The sequence below is a fragment of the Lissotriton helveticus genome, chromosome 7, assembly GCF_964261635.1.
Source record: "Lissotriton helveticus chromosome 7, aLisHel1.1, whole genome shotgun sequence".
NCBI lineage: Eukaryota > Metazoa > Chordata > Amphibia > Caudata > Salamandridae > Lissotriton > Lissotriton helveticus.
In genome coordinates, this window is record NC_136068.1 from 1,939,976,540 (window position 1) to 1,940,001,548 (window position 25,009).

The window sequence follows — 25,009 nt, forward strand, 5'->3', positions numbered from 1 at the left end:
GTAGGTAATATATATATATATATATAATGCTTTTTAAAAAAACGAACCAAACCACATTCACAGGATGATGTCATCAGTGATGTAATTTGAGATGTCATCAGTGATGTCATCAGTGATGTCACTGACCATGTCATGAATGATTTAATATGTGACATCATCAGCAGTGGATTGCGGGCGCGCCAGTTATAATTAGTACAACTAACTATAACGGGGGAATTTCAATGGTTTTGTACGAGTGAAATGTCCAGCTAACTATAACTGTAACACCCCTAAAATTTATTGTGTTTTTCAGTGAATTTCTAAGGTTTTTTAAATGTTAATTCATAACTGTAATATGACTCAAGGGATAAGGAGTGCAGCAACAGGAAGCCTGGTTTAAAAGTCTATTATTTGAAAATAATAAAGGGGACTGTGCAGTGAGTGTTATTTGTTTGGGTACCAGTGTACTCCAAGAGAAATACAGTGGTACATCATACGTGCTAGCCCTCTATATCTGGGCTTCTGTATGTTATCCAAGGGTCATGGCTCACTGAAATACAGTGGTAATCTAGATCCTAGTGGTAGTGTTAATTCTGCGTTGCATTATGTCTTGTAATATTTTTTGTGTACGTGTATTGTAATTTCTGTTCTCTGTACAGTTTTGACAATTTGCTTCCAATTATTGCACTGGCTATCTTAAATGGGGTAGTGATACATCTAATCTTTCTTTTGGATGCGTCAGTTACACATGAGCAAGGCACATCTTCACATACTATGTCAAAAAGCATTGTTCTGTCTTGTATTTGAGACGTGGACTGGCTGCTTTAAGCAGACGCATCCCTTTTGTTGCTGGGAAAGACATAAAGGAATTTAAGGTTTTTAGAAATATCCACTGGATATTAACAAAAGAAGCTTCAATGAGGCAAATTGATCAAAATGGAAAAGCAGAGATGATGGTAGTGGGGAAACCCTCCATATCCGCACAATGAGCACCTAGAGAAGAATTTTCTATTCCATTCCCTCCTCAAAGGATACCTGCCTGGGTGCTATCCAAACTGGATATTTCAATACTGTATCCCATTCTCCCGCATAATACTGCAGAAACTACAGCATTAGGAGGTAGTGGTGGTGATAGTGCGCACAAAGCAAAAAAGTTTGGCCATGTAACTCAGGAGCCATGTCTGGTGACTCGGTGGACTTCAACAGTCAGTGTTTGACCTCATGTCAAAAGTTCAAATCCCTGCGGGTTTACTCAGCCTTTCGTCCTTTCAAGGAATCCCTGTGGGTTTACTCAGCCTTTCGTCCTTTTGAGAAATCCCTGCGGGTTCACTTACCCATTCATCCTTTCGAGGAATCCCTGTGGGCTTTACTCAGCCTTTCGTCCTTTCGAGGATTCCCTGTGGGTTTACTCAGCCTTTCGTCCTTTTGAGGAATACCTGTGGGTTTACTCAGCCTTTCATCCTTCTGAGGAATCCCTGTGGGTTCACTCAGCCTTTTATCCTTTTGCGGGAATCCCTGTGGGTTTACTCAGCCTTTCATCCTTTCGAGGAATCCCTGTGGGTTCAGTCGGCCTTTCGAGGAATCCCTGTGGGTTCACTCAGCCTTTCATCCTTTGAGGAATCCCTGTGGGTTTACTCAGCCTTTCATCTTTTTGAGGAATCCCTGTGGGTTTACTCAGCCTTTCATCCTTTGGAGGAATCCCTGTGGGTTTACTCAGCCTTTCATCTTTTTGAGGAATCCCTGTGGGTTTACTCAGTCTTTCATCCTTTCAAGGAATCCCTGTGGGTTCACTCAGCCTTTTATCCTTTCGAGGAATCCCTGTGGGTTCACTCAGCCTTTCATCCTTTCGAGGAATCCCTGTGGGTTCACTCAGCCTTTTATCCTTTTGAGGAATCCCTGTGGGTTCACTCAGCCTTTCATCCCTTCGAGGAATCCCTGTGGGTTTACTCAGCCTTTTATCCTTTCGAGGAATCCCTGTGGGTTTACTCAGCCTTTCCTCCTTTCGAGGAATCCCTGTGGGTTTACTCAGCCTATCGTCCTTTCGAGGAAAACCTGTGGGTTTACTCAGCCTTTCATCCTTTTGAGGAATCCCTGTGGGTTTACTCAGCCTTTCATCCTTTCGAGGAATCCCTGTGGGTTCACTCATCCTTTCATCCTTTTGCGGGAATCCTTGTGGTTTTACTCAGCATTTCATCCTTTCGAGGAATCCCTCTGGGTTTACTCAGCTTTCCATCCTTTTGAGGAATCCCTGTGGGTTTACTCAGCCTTTCATCCTTTAGAGAAATCCCTGTGGGTTCACTCATCCTTTCATCCTTTTGCGGGAATCCCTGTGGGTTTACTCAGCCTTTCATCCTTTCGAGGAATCCCTGTGGGTTCACTCTGCCTTTCGTCCTTTCGAGGAATCCCTGTGGGTTCACTCAGCCTTTCATCCTTTTGCGGGAATCCCTGTGGGTTTACTCAGCCTTTCATCCTTTCGAGGAATCCCTGTGGGTTTACTCAGCCTTTCATCCTTTAGAGTAATCCCTGTGGGTTTACTCAGCCTTTCATCCTTTTGAGGAATCCCTGTGGGTTCACTCTGCCTTTCGAGGAATCCCTGTGGGTTCACTCAGCCTTTCATCCTTTCGAGGAATCCCTGTGGGTTCACTCAGCCTTTCATCCTTTTGCGGGAATCCCTGTGGGTTCACTCAGACTTTTATCTTTTCGAGGAATCCCTGTGGGTTTACTCAGCCTTTCATCCATTCGAGGAATCCCTGTGGGTTTACTCAGCCTTTCATCCATTGGAGGAATCCCTGTGGGTTTATTCAGCCTTTCATCCTTTCGAGGAATCCCTGTGGGTTTACTCAGCCTTTCGTCCTTTCGAGAAAGCCCTGCGGGTTCACTTACCCATTCATCCTTTCGAGGAATCCCTGTGGGTTTACTCAGCCTTTCATCCTTTCGAGGAATCCCTGTGGGTTCACTCAGCCTTTTATCCTTTCGAGGAATCCATGTGGGTTTACTCAGCCTTTCATCCTTTCGAGGAATCCCTGTGGGTTCACTCAGCCTTTCATCCTTTCGAGGAATCCCTGTGGGTTTACTCAGCCTTTCGTCCTTTCGAGAAAGCCCTGCGGGTTCACTCAGCCTTTCATCCTTTGGAGGAATCCCTGTGGGTTTACTCAGCCTTTCATCCTTTGGAGGAATCCCTGTGGTTTTACTCAGCCTTTCATCCTTCTGAGGAATCCCTGTGGGTTTACTCAGCCTTTCGTCCTTTTGCGGGAATCCCTGAGGTCCCAATCCCCCATGCTGCCCCTTGGACCGCCACCTCCAAAGGCTTTTACAAACAACCGCGGGGGTATGTGGCCTGCCCGCAGCCCCACGGATCACCACCTCCCCGGGCTGTTAAAAAAAGCATGGGGGGTCCCAATCCCCCCATGCTACCCCAGGGACGGCCACCTCCCTGGGGCTTTATTTGGATTTAAAATAACCTGTGGGAGGGCTCGAGCCCCCCCACACGCCCCAGGGACCACCACCTCCTCAGGGCACAAAATATGCAAATGCGGGAGTCCATTAGGGACTCCCAAGATCCGAGGACCACCAGCTCCCAAGGGCTTTGCACAGGTAGGGAGGGGAGCCGCGGAACCCCCTTCTGGATCCCTTGATGGCCCTGGGGACCACCACCCCCCAGGGCCAGCTATTACAGTATCCCGGGGTGCCCACCCCTGGGATACTGCTGTTTGCTATGGCAGGATGGGACCCGTACGGCACCTGCCCTGCCGTAGCAAACTCTGCTTTGGAATTTGGAAGCGAGAGCAGGTTTCCTGTTCTCGCTTCCAAAATCCAAAGCAGATTGCTTGTCCAGAAGGGGAGCTGCATGTTAGTTGCTCCCCTTGTGAAAAACACAATGCTGGATCCCGCAAGAGGTGGGAAGCCGGCGGGACCGGGGGGAATTGGGGCTCCCCCCAAGATCCCCAACAAAGAGGCCAGGCCAGGGGGATGGGGTCCACGGGGCAAGGAATGACCTGGGAGGAGGGCCATATGGCCCTCCTCCTCTTTAAAAAAACATAATTAAAAAAAGGCAGGACAGCCCAGGGGAATCGGGTCCTCTGAGCCATAATTGGCCTGAGAAGGGGAGCTATGCAGCTCCCTCTGAAAAAACAAAAACAGATGGCAAGGCCCCTGGGCCAAAATTGGCCATTGGAGGGGGCCATGCGGTCCCCATACGCATAATAAAAAAAAATAACAAGAGTGCCAGGCCCCGGGGGATGGGGTCCCCACGGCCAAAAGTGGCCCATGGAAGGGGGGCCACACGTCCCCCTCCCAACTTAAAAAAAATAAAGCAAACAAAAGGAACCGGCAAATCACCGGAGACCCCGCCCCCTCCCTGCACCACTGTGCAAACGCAGCCTGTGGCACGTTTTAAGGTGGGGAATTCGTTCCCCTGGAATCCTGACAGTCCCTGAGGCTATCTAGCCCACCAAGTACCTCCAGTACTCGTCACAGGGCTGGGTTGCAGAGAGGTGATCCGAGGCCAGGCCCTTTTTACACCTCTCTGAAACATAGCTGTGTAGGCGCTTACTGGAGGTACCTGGTGGGCTAGTTGGAACCCAGGGACCCTCAGGATTCAAGTGGACTTCATCCCTCAACTTACAACATGCTAGGGGGCACGTTTGCACAGTGGTGTAGTGAGGGGGAGGGAACTGATATAAGAACTTAGCAATCCTGCTGTGTGGGACTTATTGGTGGTAATAAAAGGGATAGTTGGCGCCCAAGGTTGATGTTAGGGGCTAACTACTCCTCCTGTTACCTCCAGTAAATCCCACACAGTGGGATTGCTAAGAGGTATTTCGGAGGCTTTTCTCCACCATTCTGGAAATGCTACTGGTATGTTATAGTCAGAAATTAGCATTTAAAACACCTTAGAAATTCAGTGAAAAAAACATAGGTTTCAGGGACGCTATAGTTAGTTGGGCATTTCTCCCGTAGAAAACCATAGAGATTCCCCTTTATAGTTAGTTCGGCTAACCCTGATGCCTGCCCTGTATGGTCTTGTTGGTACACCTCTGCATGTCCCTCTGTTATCCGAGTCTATGTATCTACCCCAATTCCTCCTGCCTTCCATGATCCAATGTACCATACTTGCTAACATTTTGAGCTAGGTAAGAGGGAGATTTTGAAAACAACTGGGGTATTGATTTTCCCCTTTGACTTACAGTGAAAAAGAGGAGATTGTAGACAGGAGACAGATCAAATAAAGCCCATTTAGGCTTAAAAACATTGGACGTTTCCTGGCTGAATCGGGTCTGTTGACAGGTATGGTTGTACTACCACTGCCTCGTCCTTCTGCCCACAATGGTCTATCATATTGCCACAGCCTCTCTTGCCAGTCCTATATTGTTGGTTTGTTGCCCCTGCCCCCTTTCTACTGCCCTCCATAGTCTGTTGTGCTGCCACTGCCCTTCCTGCCTGCCCAGTGTGGTCAGAGTGTTGCCTCTGCACCCTCCTGCCTGCCTTCAATGTTCAGAGTCCGTGCCCCTGGCCTCTGCCTCTCACAGTATCCTAATGAACAACTAGATTGCTAACAGTCTATATTTATTACAACAGTGTGGCACAGCTGATGTAATCAAATCTGTAATACCTGGAGCATTTCCTTTAGAAATTACATAGATGAGAGGGTTTTATTTGCATCAAAGATGGCTGCCAGAAGTAACACCCTAAACATGACCATAATTATGTATACAAAGAGAAGCGCAGCTGGTAAAGTGTGGTTGAACTGACACGCAGGCAGGATAGGTGTGGTAGATTAGCTATGGTAGGTTAGATAGCTATGATAAGTATGAGAGGTATGGCAGGTTCGGTTACTAGGTTAAGTATGGTAGATACAGTAGATAGATATGGTTGGTCTGCTAGTTGTGGTAGGGTAGGTGAGGTAGATTAGCCATGGTAGGTTAGATAGGTATGAGAGGTATGGCAGGTTAGGTTAGTAGGTTAAGTATGGTAGATACAGTAGATAGATATGGTAGGTCTGCTAGTTGTGGCAGGGTAGGTGTGGTAGATTAGCCATGGTAGGTTAGATAGCTATGATAAGTATGAGAGGTATGGCAGGTTCGGTTACTAGGTTAAGTATGGTAGATACAGTAGATAGATATGGTTCGTCTGCTAGTTGTGGTAGGGTAGGTGAGGTAGATTAGCCATGGTAGGTTAGATAGGTATGAGAGGTATGGCAGGTTAGGTTAGTAGGTTAAGTATGGTAGATACAGTAGATAGATATGGTAGGTCTGCTAGTTGTGGTAGGGTAGGTGTGGTAGATTAGCCATGGTAGGTTAGACAGGTATGAGAGGTATGGCAGGTTAGGTTAGTAGGTTAAGTATGGGAGATACAGTAGATTGATATGGTAGGTCTGCTAGTTGTGGCAGGGTAGGTGTGGTAGATTAGCTATGGTAGGTTAGATAGGTTTGGTAATTATGAGATGACTAGCTGGTTAGGTTAATAGGTTAAGTATGGTAGATACAGTAGATGGATATGGTAGGTCTGCTAGTTGTGGCAGGGCAGGTGTGGTAGATTAGCTATGGTAGGTTAGATAGGTTTGGTAAGTATGAGAGGTGTGGCAGGTTCGGTTAGTAGGTTAAGTATGGTAGATACAGTAGATTGATATGGTAGGTCTGCTAGTTGTGGCAGGGTAGGTGTGGTAGATTAGCTATGGTAGGTTAGATAGGTTTGGTAAGTATGAGAGGACTAGCTGGTTAGGTTAGTAGGTTAAGTATGGTAGATACAGTAGATAGATATGGTAGGTCTGCTAGTCGTGGTAGGGTAGGTGTGGTAGATTAGCCATGGTAGGTTAGACAGGTATGAGAGGTATGGCAGGTTAGGTTAGTAGGTTAAGTGTGGTAGATACAGTAGATAGATATGGTAGGTCTGCTAGTTGTGGTAGGGTAGGTGTGGTAGATTAGCCATGGTAGGTTAGATAGGTATGAGAGGTATGGTAGGTTCGGTTAGTAGGTTAAGTATGGTAGATACAGTAGATTGATATGGTAGGTCTGCTAGTTGTGGCAGGGTAGGTGTGGTAGATTAGCTATGGTAGGTTAGATAGGTTTGGTAAGTATGAGATGACTAGCTGGTTAGGTTAATAGGTTAAGTATGGTAGATACAGTAGATGGATATGGTAGGTCTGCTAGTTGTGGCAGGGTAGGTGTGGTAGATTAGCTATGGTAGGTTAGATAGGTTTGGTAAGTATGAGAGGACTAGCTGGTTAGGTTAGTAGGTTAAGTATGGTAGATACAGTAGATGGATATGGTAGGTTAGATAGCTATGATAAGTATGAGAGGTATGGCAGGTTAGGTTAGCAGGTTAAGTATGGTAGATACAGTATATAGATATGGTAGGTCTGCTAGTTGTGGTAGGGTAGGTGTGGTAGATTAGCCACGGTAGGTTAGATCGGTATGGTAAGTATGAGAGGACTAGCTGGTTAGGTTAGTAGGTTAAGCATGGTAGATACAGTAGGTAGATATGGTAGGTATGCTAGTTGTGGTAGGGTAGGTGTGGTAGATTAGCCATGGTAGGTTAGATAGGTATGAGAGGTATGGCAGGTTCGGTTAGTAGGTTAAGTATGGGAGATACAGTAGATTGATATGGTAGGTCTGCTAGTTGTGGCAGGGTAGGTGTGGTAGATTAGCTATGGTAGGTTAGATAGGTTTGGTAAGTATGAGATGACTAGCTGGTTAGGTTAATAGGTTAAGTATGGTATATACAGTAGATGGATATGGTAGGTCTGCTAGTTGTGGCAGGGTAGGTGTGGTAGATTAGCTATGGTAGGTTAGATAGGTCTGGTAAGTATGAGATGACTAGCTGGTTAGGTTAATAGGTTAAGTATGGTAGATACAGTAGATAGATATGGTAAGTCTGCTAGTTGTGGTAGGGTAGGTGTGGTAGATTAGCTATGGTAGGTTAGATAGGTTTGGTAAGTATGAGAGGTGTGGCAGGTTCGGTTAGTAGGTTAAGTATGGTAGATACAGTAGATGGATATGGTAGGTCTGCTAGTTGTGGCAGGGTAGGTGTGGTAGATTAGCTATGGTAGGTTAGATAGGTTTGGTAAGTATGAGAGGACTAGCTGGTTAGGTTAGTAGGTTAAGTATGGTAGATACAGTAGATAGATATGGTAGGTCTGCTAGTTGTGGCAGGGTAGGTGTGGTAGATTAGCCATGGTAGGTTTGGTAAGTATGAGAGGTGTGGCAGGTTCGGTTAGTAGGTTAAGTATGGTAGATACAGTAGATGGATATGGTAGGTCTGCTAGTTGTGGCAGGGTAGGTGTGGTAGATTAGCTATGGTAGGTTAGATAGGTATGATAAATATGAGAGGTCTAGCTGGTTAGATTAGTAGGTTAAGCATGGTAGATACAGTAGATAGATTTGGTAGGTCTGCTAGTCGTGGTAGGGTAGGTGTGGTAGATTAGCTATGGTAGGTTAGATCGATATGATAGGTATGAGAGGTCTAGCTGGTTAGGTTAGTAGGTTAAGCATGGTAGATACAGTAGATAGATATGGTAAGTCTGCTAGTTGTGGTAGGGTAGGTCTGGTAGATTAACCATGGTAGGTTAGATAGGTATGGGAAGTATGAGAGGTCTAGCTGGTTAGCTTAGCAGTTTAAGTATGGTATATACAGTAGCTAGATATGTTAGGTTTGCTAGTTATAGTAGGTTGGGTATACTAGGTTGATATGATACCCATGGGATATTTTGATTTATGATTACGGGAAGGCAGTTCAGCAGGTGTAATTGTGCTTAGGATACAAATCCTCATAAAAATATACATCGGCTGGAAACAAATTGGCCTTTTCATATTTTCCTTTACAGGATATTCACCCCTTGCTTCCATCACACCAGTCTTAGGTATTTTACCTTCCCATTTTATGCTTGAAATGGACTCACTCCTGTCCATTTTATGGACATCATTTCAAGTTTGATGACACTCGGGTGGCCGAGGACATTTCCTCTGCCATCTTCAAAGGAGCCTCCGACAGCTGTTACTGTTAAGTTACAAAAGCTACAGAAGTTTGACTTGAAAAAACAAAAACTAATGACCGCCTCCCTCTCTCCCTCTGTTTCTTTCTCTCTCTCTCTCTCTCTCTCCTTCTCTCTCTATCTCTCTCTCTCTCCCTCTCTCTCTCCCCTCTCTTCTCTCTCCCCTTTCTCTCTCTCTCTCTCCCTCTCTCTCTCTCCCCCTCTCTTCTCTCTCCCCTTTCTCTCTCTCTCTCTCTCTCTCTCTCCCTCTCTCTCTCTCTCTCTCTCTCTCTCTCTCTCTCTCTCTCTCTCTCTCTCTCTCTCTCTCTCTCTCTCTCTCTCTCTCTCTCTCTCTCCCTCTCTCTCTCTCTCTCTCTCTCTCTCTCTCTCTCTCTCTCCTCTCCTCCCCTCTCTCCTGCCCCCCTGCAGTGGAGAGAGCAGTCTTCTACAGCCCCAGGGTGCAGAGCTCTGCTGGTCTCCCAGACGAGGCTGGGGAGTGTCCAGGGTCTTCCCAGAATCCTCAGCGCTCTCTTCTGAAAACCTCTCTCTGCCTCCATCCAGGTAAACACCCTTTCATCTCTTGTTTCTGCATGTTGTGGTGCATGCCATGTTCATGTGTGTTGGGGTTCAGCCATGTTAGTGACGTCACTCTGGGACAGGAGATGCTGAAAGTGAAGGCGGGGGTTGATGACGCAAGGATGATGCAGTCTGGGGTAGTAGTGGTAAATGCAGGCTTCTTACTACTACCAAGGGCAGCTCGATGAACATATCTGACTCACACCAGTGGTGTAGCAAGGATGCCAAGAGCTCTGAAGCAGCTACAGTTGCAGTGCAGAGGGCCCCTGACAGCCCTGAGGCCCCTCACAGCCCTGGGGCCCCTGAAAGCCCTAGGGCCCCTCAGAGCCCTGGGGCCCCTCAGAGCCCTGGGCCCCTCACAGCCCTGGGGCCCCTCACAGCCCTGGGGCCCCTCACAGCTCTGGGACCCCTCAGAGCCACGGGGCCCCTCACAGCCCTAGGTCCATCACTGCCCTGGGGCCCCTCACAGCCATGGGCCCCTCACATCAATGGGGCCCCTCACAGCCCTGGGGCCCCTCACAGCCCTGGGCCCCTCACAGCCCTGGGCCCCTCACAGCTCTGGACCCCGGTGTCACTGCACCTGCTGCACGCTCTTTAGGTATGCCCCTGCCTCACACCTATCCCAGCTCAGACTCTCACATGTAAATATGTTCCTAACATGTCATGTTGTATGTACTAGTCTGTTCAAGCTCACATCCCTCACAGCCCTGGGCCCGGTGCCACTGTACCTGCTGCACGCTCGGTAGATACGCCCCTGCCTCACCCCCTTCCACCTCACACTCTCACATGTAAATATGTTCCTAACATGTCATGTTGTATGTACTAGTCTGTTCAAGCTCACATCCCTCACAGCCCTGGGCCCGGTGCCACTGTACCTGCTGCACGCTCGGTAGATACGCCCCTGCCTCACCCCCTTCCACCTCACACTCTCACATGTAAATATGTTCCTAGCATGTCATGTTGTATGTACTAGACTGTTCAGGCTCACATGCCTCACAGCCCTTCATCCCTGGTCTGTGGTCCCTCCAGCACTGCTGATGCTCTTGTGTTACTGTGGACAGCACTTCTATCCACAGCTGAGCAGAGACACAAACACACAGAGGGTTGTGTGTCAGTGTCATTGACTAAAATAATGCCTGACTTTAATATAGTGTCTAAAATATCATTTAAAAAGTGAATCTCTTCGAGTGTAGATTTTCTGACTCCAATGTGTGATTCTTAAGGCTCAATATCTTTATCAGACAATATTTATTCCACAATATTCTGCTGCCAGAGCCACAAAGAGGAGTCACTCTCAGATCACAACAAACATTTCAACACTTTGTTGCATGAACCACTTCATCAGTTGATCTGGACTCCTCGCGTTATCTCTTTCTCTTCCTCTCTGACTCCCATTCTCTCTCGCGTCCACTGTCTCTGCCAACTCTCTCCCTCTCCTTTATTCATTTATCTATTTCACTCTCTTTCTCTCTTTCTCTATTACTGTTTCTCTCCCTCTCCTTTTTCTTCCTCTGCTTTTCCCTCTCTCTATCTCTTTGTACCTGTCTCTGCCTCCCTCCCCCTCCCTCCCCCTCTCTCTCTCCCTCTCTCTGTCTCTTTGTACCTCTCTCCCCCTCTCTCTGTCTCTCCCTCTCCCTCTCCCTCCCCCCTCTCTCTGTCTCTCTCTCTCTCTCTCCCTCTCCCTCCCCCTCTCTCCATCTCTCTGTACCTGTCTCTCCCTCCTCTGTACCAGTTTCCCAGGACAACCCTCCTGACAGACAAGGACGTCTCCCTGGACAGAGCTGCCCCAGGGTGAGGAATGAGCCTGGAACAGAAGATTCCTCTCCATGGAGAGATTTACAGCCTCATCTGAGGGAGACTCTGTGTCTCCACCGAGGTGAGAGAAATGTACCTTTTAACTTTCTACACACACATTTGTTTTTGAATAAATGTACATGTTGCTCTGGATATTTACATGTTAAATGCAAGACTGGAACAGAACACTATTTGTTGTGAATGTACTTTTTGCAGGTCACTGCCTTTCATACATTGAAACCACCTGTGCTCTTGGACAGCACTGAACACACACTCTGCATATACTTCAGGTTCACCATTGCTTGCCCTCTTTGTAAACACTTACATCCATTAGATGGACACAGGATAAACAAAATTAGGTATAGAAGTAATATGGTAATTCTCTGTCACTATGTAAACTATACACCGTACTATCAAACTATAGTTAGGGTCGTCTGGCAAGCGAGCTAGAAGGAGTGTGTTTGGAAGTGAGCTACTTACAATATTTTGAAAGAGTTTGATTATTTTTAATTGAACTGTATATCTATAACTTTGTAATTTCTAATTGTGCAATTTGATTAATTTTTATAGAAAAAATAAAGATTTTCTAACTATAACTAAGCTTTAATGTTTGGTTTTTTTCTTTAAATTTCAATGATATTTTTAAAAAAATTTAAAAATGTGTTTCAAATCATAGAGACCAATCTCATCGAGAGGAGTGTTGTTACGTAAAGGGTCGTATCATACAGAGAAGGACTGTGTCACATGTGTAGTGTTTTAGAGTGGAGTATCGAAGAGTGTAATACAGTAGAGTAGAGTGGGATAGCGTACAATGAATTAAAGCATGATAGAGTGGAGTGGTGCCTCGTACAGTTGAGTGGCTCGTATATACCAGTTCAGTGGCGTAGCGTACAGTTGAGTAAACTCTCATACATTTTAGTGACTTGTCATACAGTACACTGTACTAGTGTGTCGTAAAGTGTTGGAAAGTCTTGTAGAGTGTTGTACAGTGGAGTGTTGTTGGATAGAGTTGAGTATAGCGTTGCAAAGCGGACTTTATGTGGTTGAATTGTAGTACAGTGTCGAAGGGCGGCATACAGCTTAGTAGAGTTTTGTAGATTACAGATGAAAAGAGTGTAGGAGAGTGTGGTAGAGTTCAGCAATGTAGAGAGGAGCGTTGAACAGTGGTGTAGAGTACAGAGATTATAGTGAAGTGTAGTCAATTGGAGTTGTGTAGGATAGACGGGATTAAAGTGTCAGAGTGTAGTGTTATGTTGTAGAGAGGTGTGGAGTGGAGTAAAGTGGCTGTCGTAGCTTAGCATGTAGTAAAGTCTCAGAGAGTGGGGTGGTATGGCATACGGTGGAGTGAACTGTCTTTTGTTACTCTGTTGGAAACTGTCATACAGTGGAGTATAGTGTAGTGACATGGAATGTATTAGAATGTTGTGGAGTGGAGATGAGTAAAGTGTGCTGCAGTGTGGTAGAGGGGAATGGAATCAAGTGTGATAGAGTTGATTGTCATAGAGCTTTCTAGAGTGGAGTGGTGTAGAGCGGAGCGGTGGAACACTGTAGAATAGTGTGGAGAAGTATGTGGTAGATTTGAGTGGAGTAAAGTGAGGAGGAGTGGCACAGAGAGAGTTGTTTAGAGTGTGGTCGAGTATAGTAAAGTGTTGTTTAGCAACATAAAGTAAACTAGAGTGATGTCCACTTACATAGAATAGAGTAAAGTGTTGTAGATTGGAGTGCTATAGAGTGGATTACTGTTTGGTACAGTGGAGGGACGTAGACTTTCGTTGAGTGTCATAGAGTGTGGTAGAGTGGAGTAGATTTGAGTAGTGTGGAGTGGAGTTGGGTGAAGTGGAGTGGCATAGACTGGAATAGCAGACAGTGGAGTACAAAGGAGTGGGATACAGTGAAATAGCATCGAGTTCAATACGCTGCATTGGAGTGACGTACAATGGAGTGGCACAGTTTGGAGTGGGGTAGAGTGAAATAGCAGACAGTCGAGTGACATAGAGTATTTGTGGCGTCCAATGGAATAGCATAGAATGGAGTATTGTAGAGTAGAGTGGTGTACATTGAAATGGCTCAGTGTGGAGTAGCGCAGAGTTGAGTGGAAAACAATGTAATAGAGTACTGAGGAGTGCCGTACAGTGTTGTAGCATACAGTGGAATACATTTCAGTGTAGTGGGGTACACTGGAGTGGCATAGAGTGGAATAACGTTTACTAGGGTAGCACAGTAGAGTGGCATACAGTGTAGTGAAATAGACTGGAGAGGCGTGGAGTGCGGTCAAGTTGAATAACATATAGTCGACTGGCGTAGAGTGTACTTGCATACAGTGTGACAGCGTAGAGTTGAGGGGCGTAGAGAGTACAACGGTCTAGAGTGGAATAGCATAGAGCGGAGTACAGTGAAGTGGCATAGAGTGTAATAGCTCACAGTGTAGTACGGTACAGTGGAGTGGCATACAAGGAATGGTGTACAGCCTAGTGGCATACAGTGAAGTTGGGTTGCGTGCAGTGGCATACAGTGTAGTAGTGGCATACAGGGGAGTTGCATACAATGGAATAGCATAGAATGGAGTGGCTTAGAGTGGAGTTACATAAACTGGAGTGAAGTAGAGTGTAGTAACTTTCAGTGTAGTGGTATAAAGTGGAATAATGTACAATGGAGTATTTTAGAGTGTAGTGGTATATAGTGGAATAGCATTCAGTGTAGTAGCGTACAGTGGAGTAGTATACTCTGGATTTGCATATAGTCGAGAAGCGTACAGTGGAATGGCATGTAATGTAGTAGATCAGAGGAGCGTACAGTAGAATGGGTTAGAGCGGAATACCATACAGTAGAGTGGTGTATTGTGGTGTTGCACACACTGAAATTGGCTAGAGAGGTGTGGTGTACAGTGGAGTTGTGTACAGGGTAATAGTGTAGAGTGGAGTACAGTGGAGTGAAATAGCGTAGTGTAGAGTCGAGTACCATACAGTACCATACAGTGGATTTGTGTACAGTGCGATAGCGTACAGTGTAGAGTAGTGTGGATTACAGTGCAATAGTGTACAGTGGAGTGCCATAGACTGGAGTGTCATATAGTGCAGTGTGGCCCATTGGAAAACCATACAGTGGAGTGGTGTACAGTGGAGTTAAATAAGGTGTAATAGGGTAGAGTGTAGTGGCGTAGTGTTCAGTGTCATACAGTGGAATAGCGTAGAATATGATAGCGCATAGTGAAGTGGCATGCAGTGCAGTGGCGTGGACTGGGGCGGCGTACAGCGGAGTGGAGTAGAGTAGAATAGCATACAGTGGAGTGGTGTATAATGCGATAGTGTATAATGGAGTGGCATTGAATGGAGTGGCATACACTAGAGTGGTGTAGAGTGGAGTATGGTACAGTGGAGTGTCATGCAGTGGAATAGCATACAGTGTTGTGGTATACAGTGGTGTGGAGTAGAGTGGAATAGCGTAAAAAGAAGTAGCTTACAGTGGAGTGGTGTAAAGTGGAGATAAGAAGACTGTGTCGGTGGAAAGTGGAGTGTGGTAGCGTGGAATACTGTACAGTAGAGTGGTGTAGAGTTGAGTTGCATACAGACTAATAGCGTAGACTGGAGTGTGTAGCGTGTACTGGTGTACAGTGGCATACTGTAGAGTGGAGTAAAGTGGAAAAGCATAGAATGTATTAGCATAGAGTGAAGTGGGATACAGTGGAGTGGCGTAGACTGCATTGGCACACAGTGGAGTATGGTAGAGTGGATTACCATACAATTGAGTGACATACAGTCGAAGAACGTTCAATGGGATAGCATATAATCTAGTGACATAGAGTGAAGTTACATGCATTGGAGTGCCTTAGAGGAGAGGCGTACAGTGGAGTGGCCTAGACTTGAGTGGCACACAGTGGATTACCATACAATTGAGTGACATACAGTCAAAAGACGTCCAATGGGATAGCGTATAATCTAGCGACATAGAGTGGAGTTGCATGCATTGGAGTGCCTTAGAGGAGAGGCGTACAGTGGAGTGGCGCACAGAGGAGTGGCGTACAGTGCAATGGCATACAGAGGAGTGGCGTACAGACAAGCACATACAGTGGAGTGGTGTACAGTGGAGTGGCGTACGCTGGATTATAGTACAAAATGTAGCAGATTAGAGTGGAGTGGCATGCATTGGAGTGCCATAGAGAAGTGGCGTACAATGGAGTGGCGTACAGAGGAGTGTCGTTCAGTGGAGTAGCATATAGTGGAGTGGCGTACAGTGGAGTGGCGTACAGTGGAGTGGCGTACAGGGGAGTGGCATACAGTGGAGTGGTGTACAGAGGAGTAGGGTACAGTGGAGTGGCATACAGTGGAGTGGCCTTCAGTGGAGTGGCGAACAGTGGATTATCGTACAACGTGTAGCAGATTAGAGTGGAGTTGCGTAGAGGGTATTAGCATTGAGTGTATTGGTATAGAGGGGAGTGGTGTACAATGATGCGGCATAGAGTAGAATATCATATAGTGGAGCTGCATAGAGTAGAGTGGTGTATAACGGAATAGCGTAAATGTTTCCCTTTTGGTATTTTTTTTAAAATGAGCAGTAATTTTTAATTTAATAATTTTTAACTCCTACTGCAGTACTGCGTTGTTTATTTTTAAATATTTAAATGTTAAAATTTGTAATTATACTGTAGTTCACTATATTTGTGAAATAAAGTGTATTACATTGTATTTACAATGTTTAAACATATATATATATACTGGCTTACGTTGATGCGATCTTATAAGAAAGAAATGTTTCTGCTGCTCAGAAAGATAAGTATCTCTCCGACATCCTTGTTATTGATTTACTCTGCTTTGCTTATCTGATACTTTTATATATGTAAATAGGATGTTATTTAGTGTTAACAGTTTTTATATATGTAAATTGGATGTCATTTAGTATTAAGAGTTTTCTATGTTTTCTGGGATTGGCCTATATCTTCTGAATACCTCAGAATGGCCTTTTAAGGTTACATTTTAACTTTTTTCTCTGGTTTGTGTACGCTTTCTAATGATACTTGTCTCTCGCACTCGATATTGGCCCCTGTGTCTTTCACCCTAGACTACTTCCCCTCCGGTTCTATGTCGAACCGGATTAGGCCTCATTGCATTGGGTATACTTTCGAATGCGAGCGTGCGAGCACAGCACTTACCGCTTACACGCTCATACCTTGTGCCCCCATCACGACTCGGGTTCATTCCCGATCCTGCACCGTCTCACCAACACTCTGTCTCAGCACAACGAAGACTGATTCGACATGTTTGTGCAGCTTCTCCGGACCCCTCAACGCGCGTAGCTGCACTCGAGGAGGGCCGGGTTACATTACAGGAATTCACCTTCGGAGTGCCGGTTACATTAGAGGAATTCACCTTCAGAGCGATTCTCGATGGTCGTTCATTTGTGGGGGAGGGCTCATCAGCACCTTGGGGCAGGGCTCATCAGCACCTTGGGGGGAGGGCTCATCAGCACCTTGGGGGGAGGGCTCACCAGCACCTAGGGGGGAGGGCTCATCAGCACATTGGAGTAGGGGTCATCAGCACCTTGGGGGGAGGGCTCATCAGCACCGGGGGGGAGGGCTCATCAGCACCTGGTGGGAAGGCTCATCAACACCTTGGGGGAGGTCTCATCAGCACCTTGGGGGAGGGCTCATCAGCACCTTGGGGGGAGGGCTCATCAGCACCTTGGGGGGAAGGCTCATCAGCACCTTGGGGGGAGGGCTCATCAGCACCTTGGGGGGAGGTCCCATCAGCACCTTGGGGGGAGGGCCCATCAGCACCTAGGGGGAGGGCTCATCAGCACCCTGGGGGGATGGCTCATCAGCACCTTGGGGGGAGGGCTCATCAGCACCTTGGGAGGAAGGCTCATCAGCACAGTGGGTGAGGGCTCATCAGCACCGTGGGGGAGGGCTCATCAGCACCTTGGGGGGAGGGCTCATCAGCACCTTGGGGGAGTGGTCATCAGCATCTTGGTTGCAGGGCTCATCAGCACCTGGGGGGAGGTCTTATCAGCACCTTGGGGGGAGGGCTTATCAGCAGGGCTCATCAGCAACTTGGGGGAGGGCTCATCAGCACCTTGGGGGAGGGCTCATCAGCACCTTGGGGGGAGGGCTCATCAGCACCTTGGGGGAGGGCTCATCAGCACCTTGGGGGGAGGGCTCATCAGCACCTTGGGGGGAGGGCTCATCCGCACCTTGGGGGAGGGCTCATCAGCACCCTGGGGGGATGGCTCATCAGCACCTTAGGGGGAGGGCTCATCAGCACCCTGGGGGAGGGCTCATCAGCACCTTGGGGGAGGGCTCATCAGCACCTTGGGGGAGGGCTCATCAGCACCCTGGTGGGAGGGCTCATCAGCACCTTGGGGGAGGTCTCATCAGCACCTTGGGGGAGGGCTCATCAGCACCTTAGGGGGAGGGCTCATCAGCACCTTGGGTGAGGTCTCATCAGCCCCTTGGGGGAGGGCTCATCAGCACCTTGAGGGGAGGGCTCATCAGCACCTTGTGGGGAGGGCTCATCAGCACCTTGGGGGGAGGGCCCATCAGCACCTTGGGGGAGGGCTCATCAGCACCCTGGGGGGATGGCTCATCAGCACCTTCGGGGGAGGGCTCATCAGCACCTTGGGGGGAGGGCTCATCAGCACCTTGGGGGAGGGCTCATCAGCACCTTGGGGGGAGGGCTCATCAGCACCTTGGGGGGAGGGTTCATCCGCACCTTGGGGGAGGGCTCATCAGCACCCTGGGGGGATGGCTCATCAGCACCTTAGGGGGAGGGCTCATCAGCACCCTGGGGGAGGGCTCATCAGCACCTTGGGGGAGGGCTCATCAGCACCTTGGGGGAGGGCTCATCAGCACCCTGGTGGGAGGGCTCATCAGCACCTTGGGGGAGGTCTCATCAGCACCTTGGGGGAGGGCTCATCAGCACCTTAGGGGGAGGGCTCATCAACACCTTGGGGGAGGGCTCATCAGCCCCTTGGGGGAGGGCTCATCAGCACCTTGAGGGGAGGGCTCATCAGCACCTTGGGGGGAGGGCTCATCAGCACCTTGGGGGGAGACTGATTCGACATGTTTGTGCAGCTTCTCCGGACCCCTCAACGCGCGTAGCTGCACTCGAGGAGGGCCGGGTTACATTACAGGAATTCACCTTCGGAGTGCCGGTTACATTAGAGGAATTCACCTTCAGAGCGATTCTCGATGGTCGTTCATTTGTGGGGGAGGGCTCATCAGCACCTTGGGGCAGGGCTCATCAGCACCTTGGGGGGAGGGCTCATCAGCACCTTGGGGGGAGGGCTCACCAGCACCTAGGGGGGAGGGCTCATCAGCACATTGGAGTAGGGGTCATCAGCACCTTGGGGGGAGGGCTCATCAGCACCGGGGGGGAGGGCTCATCAGCACCTGGTGGGAAGGCTCATCAACACCTTGGGGGAGGTCTCATCAGCACCTTGGGGGAGGGCTCATCAGCACCTTGGGGGGAGGGCTCATCAGCACCTTGGGGGGAAGGCTCATCAGCACCTTGGGGGGAGGGCTCATCAGCACCTTGGGGGGAGGTCCCATCAGCACCTTGGGGGGAGGGCCCATCAGCACCTAGGGGGAGGGCTCATCAGCACCCTGGGGGGATGGCTCATCAGCACCTTGGGGGGAGGGCTCATCAGCACCTTGGGAGGAAGGCTCATCAGCACAGTGGGTGAGGGCTCATCAGCACCGTGGGGGAGGGCTCATCAGCACCTTGGGGGGAGGGCTCATCAGCACCTTGGGGGAGTGGTCATCAGCATCTTGGTTGCAGGGCTCATCAGCACCTGGGGGGAGGTCTTATCAGCACCTTGGGGGGAGGGCTTATCAGCAGGGCTCATCAGCAACTTGGGGGAGGGCTCATCAGCACCTTGGGGGAGGGCTCATCAGCACCTTGGGGGGAGGGCTCATCAGCACCTTGGGGGAGGGCTCATCAGCACCTTGGGGGGAGGGCTCATCAGCACCTTGGGGGGAGGGCTCATCCGCACCTTGGGGGAGGGCTCATCAGCACCCTGGGGGGATGGCTCATCAGCACCTTAGGGGGAGGGCTCATCAGCACCCTGGGGGAGGGCTCATCAGCACCTTGGGGGAGGGCTCATCAGCACCTTGGGGGAGGGCTCATCAGCACCCTGGTGGGAGGGCTCATCAGCACCTTGGGGGAGGTCTCATCAGCACCTTGGGGGAGGGCTCATCAGCACCTTAGGGGGAGGGCTCATCAGCACCTTGGGTGAGGTCTCATCAGCCCCTTGGGGGAGGGCTCATCAGCACCTTGAGGGGAGGGCTCATCAGCACCTTGTGGGGAGGGCTCATCAGCACCTTGGGGGGAGGGCCCATCAGCACCTTGGGGGAGGGCTCATCAGCACCCTGGGGGGATGGCTCATCAGCACCTTCGGGGGAGGGCTCATCAGCACCTTGGGGGGAGGGCTCATCAGCACCTTGGGGGAGGGCTCATCAGCACCTTGGGGGGAGGGCTCATCAGCACCTTGGGGGGAGGGTTCATCCGCACCTTGGGGGAGGGCTCATCAGCACCCTGGGGGGATGGCTCATCAGCACCTTAGGGGGAGGGCTCATCAGCACCCTGGGGGAGGGCTCATCAGCACCTTGGGGGAGGGCTCATCAGCACCTTGGGGGAGGGCTCATCAGCACCCTGGTGGGAGGGCTCATCAGCACCTTGGGGGAGGTCTCATCAGCACCTTGGGGGAGGGCTCATCAGCACCTTAGGGGGAGGGCTCATCAACACCTTGGGGGAGGGCTCATCAGCCCCTTGGGGGAGGGCTCATCAGCACCTTGAGGGGAGGGCTCATCAGCACCTTGGGGGGAGGGCTCATCAGCACCTTGGGGGGAGGGCTCATCAGCACCCTGGGGGGATGGCTCATCAGCACCTTGGGGGGAGGGCTCATCAGCACCTTGGGGGGAGGGCTCATCAGCACCCTGGGGGGATGGCTCATCAGCACCTTGGGGGGAGGGCTCATCAGCACCTTGGGGGGAAGGCTCATCAGGACCTTGGGGGGGCTCATCAGCACCTTGGGGGAGGGCGCATCAGCACCGGGGGGGGGCTCATCAGCACCTTGGAGGAGGGCTCATCGGCACCTTGGGGGGAGGGCTCATCAGCACCTTGGGGGGAGGGCTCATCAGCACCTTGGGGGAGGGCTCATCAGCACCTTGGGGGAGGGCTCATCAGCAGCTTGGGGGGAGGGCTCATCAGCACCTTGGTGGGAGGGCACATCAGCACCATGGGGGGAGGGCTCACCAGCACCTAGGGGGGAGGGCTCATCAGCACCTTGGAGTAGGGGTCATCAGCACCTTGGGGGGAGGGCTCATCAGCACCAGGGGGAGGGCTCATCAGCACCTTGGGGGAGGGCTCATCAGCACCTGGGGTGGAGGGAGCATCAGCACCTGGGGTGGAGGGAGCATCAGCACCTGGGGTGGAGGGAGTATCAGCACCTGGTATGGATGGAGCATCAGCACCTGGGATGGATGGAGCATCAGCACCTGGTATGGATGGAGCATCAGCACCTGGGATGGATGGAGCATCAGCACCTGGGGTGGAGGGAGATTCAGCACCAGGGGTGGAAGGAGCATCAGCACCTGGGGTGAAGGGAGATTCAGCACCTGGGGTGGAGGGAGCATCAGCACCAGCGGTGGAGGGAGCATCAGCACCAGGGGTGGAGGGAGCATCAGCACCTTGGTGGGAGGGCTCATCCGCACCTGGGAAGAATGGAGCATCAGCACCTGGGATGAATGGAGCATCAGCACCTGGGATGGATGGAGCATCAGCACCAGGGGTGGAGGGAGCATCAGCACCTGGGATGGATGGAGAATCAGCACCTGGGATGGATGGAGCATCAGCACCTGGAATGGATGGAGCATCAGCACCAGGGGTGGAGGAAGCATCAGCCCCAGGGGTGGAGGGAGCATCAGCACCTGGGGTGGAGGGAGGATCAGCACCTGGGGTGGAGGGAGCATCAGCACCTGGGATGGATGGAGCATCAGCACCAGGGGTGGAGGAAGCATCAGCACCAGGGGTGGAGGGAGCCTCAGCACCAGGGGTGGAGGGAGCATCAGCACCTGGGGTGGAGGGAGCATCAGCACCTGGGGTGGAGGGAGGATCAACACCTGGGGTGGAGGGAGCATCAGCACCAGGGGTGGAGGGAGTATCAGCACCTGGGGTGGAGAGAGCATCGGCACCTGGTATGGATGGAGCATCAGCACCTGGGATGGATGGAGCATCAGCACCTGGGATGGATGGAGCATCAGCACCTGGGATGGATGGAGCATCAGCACCTGGGGTGGAGGGAGCATCAGCACCTGGAATGGATGGAGCATCAGCACCTGGGATGGATGGAGCATCAGCACCAGGGGTGAAGGGAGCATCAGCAGCTGGGGTGGAGGGAGCATCAGCACCTGGGGTGGAGGGAGGATCAGCACCTGGGGTGGAGGGAGGATCAGCACCTGGGGTGGAGGGAGCATCAACACCTGGGGTGGAGGGAACATCAGCACCAGGGATGGAGGGAGCATCAACACCTGGGGTGGAGGGAGCATAGGTACCTGTGATGGATGGAGCATCAGCACCTGGGGTGGAGGGAGCATCAGCACCAGGGGTGGAGGGAGCATCAGCACCTGGGTGGAGGGAGCATAGGTACCTGAGATGGATGGAGCATTAGCACCTGGGGTGGAGGGAGCATCAGCACCAGGGGTGGGGGGAGCATCAGCACCTGGGATGGATGGAGCATCAGCACCTGGGATGGATGGAGCATCAGCACCTGGGATGGATGGAGCATCAGCACCAGGGGTGGAGGGAGCATCAGCACCTGGGGTGGAGGGAGCATCAGCACCTGGGGTGGAGGGAGCATAGGAACCTGTGATGTGTGCAGGAAAGTAACTTGTCTGAGGTCACACAGTGTGTCATTACCTCTCTCTCCTCTCTATGCAGTGCTGGGGTCTCTGGGTGGGACAGTTACTTGTCTGAGGTCACACAGTGTGTCATTAACTCTCTCTCCTCTCTCTGCAGTGCTGGGGTCTCTGGGTGGGACAGTGACTTGTCTGAGGTCACACAGTGTGTCATTAACTCTCTCTCCTCTCTCTGCAGTGCTGGGGTCTCTGGGTGGGACAATGACTTGTGTGAGGTCACACAGTGTGTCATTAACTCTCTCTCTATTCTCTCTGCAACACTGGGGTCTCTGGGTGGGACAGTGACGTGTCTGAGGTCACACACTGTGTCATTAACTCTCTCTCCTCTCTCTGCAGTGCTGGGGTCTCTGGGTGGGACAATGACTTGTCTGAGGTCACACAGTGTGTTATTAACTCTCTCTCCTCTCTCTGCAGTGCTGGGGTCTCTGGGTGGGACAGTGACTTGTCTGAGGTCACACAGTGTGTCATTAACTCTCTCTCCTCTCTCTGCAGTGCTGGGGTCTCTGGGTGGGACAATGACTTGTCTGAGGTCACACAGTGTGTCATTAACTCTCTCTCCTCTCTCTGCAGTGCTGGGGTCTCTGGGTGGGACAGTGACTTGTCTGAGGTCACACAGTGTGTCATTAACTCTCTCTCCTCTCTCTGCAGCGCTGGTGACTCTGGATCCAGACACGGCTAATGAAGAGGTGATCCTGTCTGAGGACGGGAGACGTGTGACTGGGACAGACAGACCGCAGCCCCGGTCGGACAATCCCAAGAGAATCACTGAATGGCCCTGTATTCTGGTGCGGGAGGGGTTCACCTCGGGGAGGCATTACTGGGAGGTGCAGGAGGAGGGGGGGTGGGGTTATGTGGGGGTCGCAGGGGGGAGTCTGGAAAGAGAGATCATGGAATGCGATGAGGGCAGGGTCCAGAAGGTGATGCGGATGGATGGTGGTCGGTACTGGGCTCTCGCCTTCACTTCCATCCCTCTTGCCCCCCATATCTCCTTGAAGCTGGGCGTGTTCCTGGACTATGAGGGGGGGGCGGCTGTCCTTCTACAACGCAGACACCTGGGAGCATCTCTGCACCTTCAATGGCACCTTCACCGGGGGGGTGCACCCCTTCTTATGGGTCTGGCCAAATGTAGACCTTCGCCTGGTGTAACAGAGTCCCCCCCCCACCACTAGGTGAATAACAGGGCAGAGAGGGGCAAACAGGAGCCCCCCCAGCCCCTTTTATACCTCGCTCTGATTTCCTGCATCTATTAACCCCCCTCCCCAGGGGGCTCCACACCTCCTTTCATCCACTGAAAGACCTCCTTTCATTCACTGATAGACCTCCTTTCATCCACTGATAGACCTTCTTTCATCCCCTGATGGACCTCCTTTCACCCACTGAAAGACCTCCTTTTAATTAATTTGAGATGCTCAATCCCTGAGGCGGAAGCCGGGGGCTCTATTTGCTTTCCCTAATTTTTAAAAACGTGAGTCTGTTGTTATTATTTTGCGCCGCCGCCACATGTAGATTCACTTACTGTGGTGTTGTTTTTAAATAGAATATTTGCGAAGCCCGCATACCTTGCCCTGGATCCCCTGTGCAGCTGATTAGGCGCTGACGTGGACAGACCGGGACAGGGGCTCACAGCCGCCATATTGAGAGGACTGGGGGTTGTAGTCTAGCTGCAGGATGCCTCCCACCCTCCTCAATTACGTATCAAAGCCATATGTCCTCCCGTCCGCGCAGCGGGCGCAGCGGGCGCGCCAAAGGCGCGCCAAAGGCAAGCCCGTCTGCGCTTGTCCGAGCCCGACCGGGACCAGGGGCCACCCCCCCTGGTTCTCTGGTGGGAGATAGGAAGCTATATAGCTCGGACTCTCTGCATCAGTTGCGCCCGCCCATGTCACCCAGTTGCTGTCATTCTATGTATCCCCTGCAGATCCCCCGGCTCTGTCCGCATTGTAGGATGGAGTTGATCTGCACATCAGCTAAGCCTAATGCAAGGGAGTACTCCATGTTTCTCCTTAATTGCAGGTCTCTCCCTAAGCACAGCATAGAAATATCTTTGCTGCTGGATGAACACACACCGGATGCAGTCTTTCTGACTGAAACCTGGCGGACCCTTGACTCTCAGCCGGATTTGGCGCAAGCCCTTATACCCGGTTATCAAATAGACCGTTTAGATCGATCTCAGGGCAAAGGTGGAGGGCTTGCTATCAATTATTAGGATAATTATGTTTGTCGGTGTCTGGCGGAGTCTGTTGCTGACTGTGAAAGTCTGCCCTTCGTCATCGAATTTTCCCCTAATTCCAGTTTCACAGGTATCCTCATCTACCGTCCCCCTGGACCCATTAGACAATTTCAAACTTCCCTTCCTTCAGTGGCCGCGGAACTGGCCACTTCTCCCTCAAATTTCACATTACTTGGAGATTTTAATGTCCATTTTGATAATACGTCAGACACTGTGGCCACAGAGATGATGGCGAGCCTAGCTGCTATTCAACTGGAGCAACTTGTCCCTTCTTCAACTCAGGCAAAAGGTCATCTTTTAGATCCGATCTTCAGCAATTGTGAACGTCTCAGAGTGGGCACTATTAGCTGCTTACCTTGGACAGATCATTTTTCGATTCCTTTTAACTTGCCATTACATAAACCATCACCCTCTATTTTTACTTCCCGTAAAACTAGAAACTGGTCCAAACTTCATGTTGACAACTGGTCCAATATCCTTAGCACCACTAGACCTTCATTTTCATGTGACCCATCGGTGAACAATAATGCATATAACAATTGGATCATCACTTCTTTAG

General features: G+C 50.5%; 1 pseudogene; it reads left to right on the top strand.

Moving 5' to 3' along the window:
- The window catches only part of LOC144769999 (E3 ubiquitin-protein ligase TRIM39-like), a 75,352-nt pseudogene extending 51,983 nt beyond the window's left edge, over positions 1-23,369 (top strand).
- Positions 23,370-25,009: the final 1,640 nt, after the last annotated feature.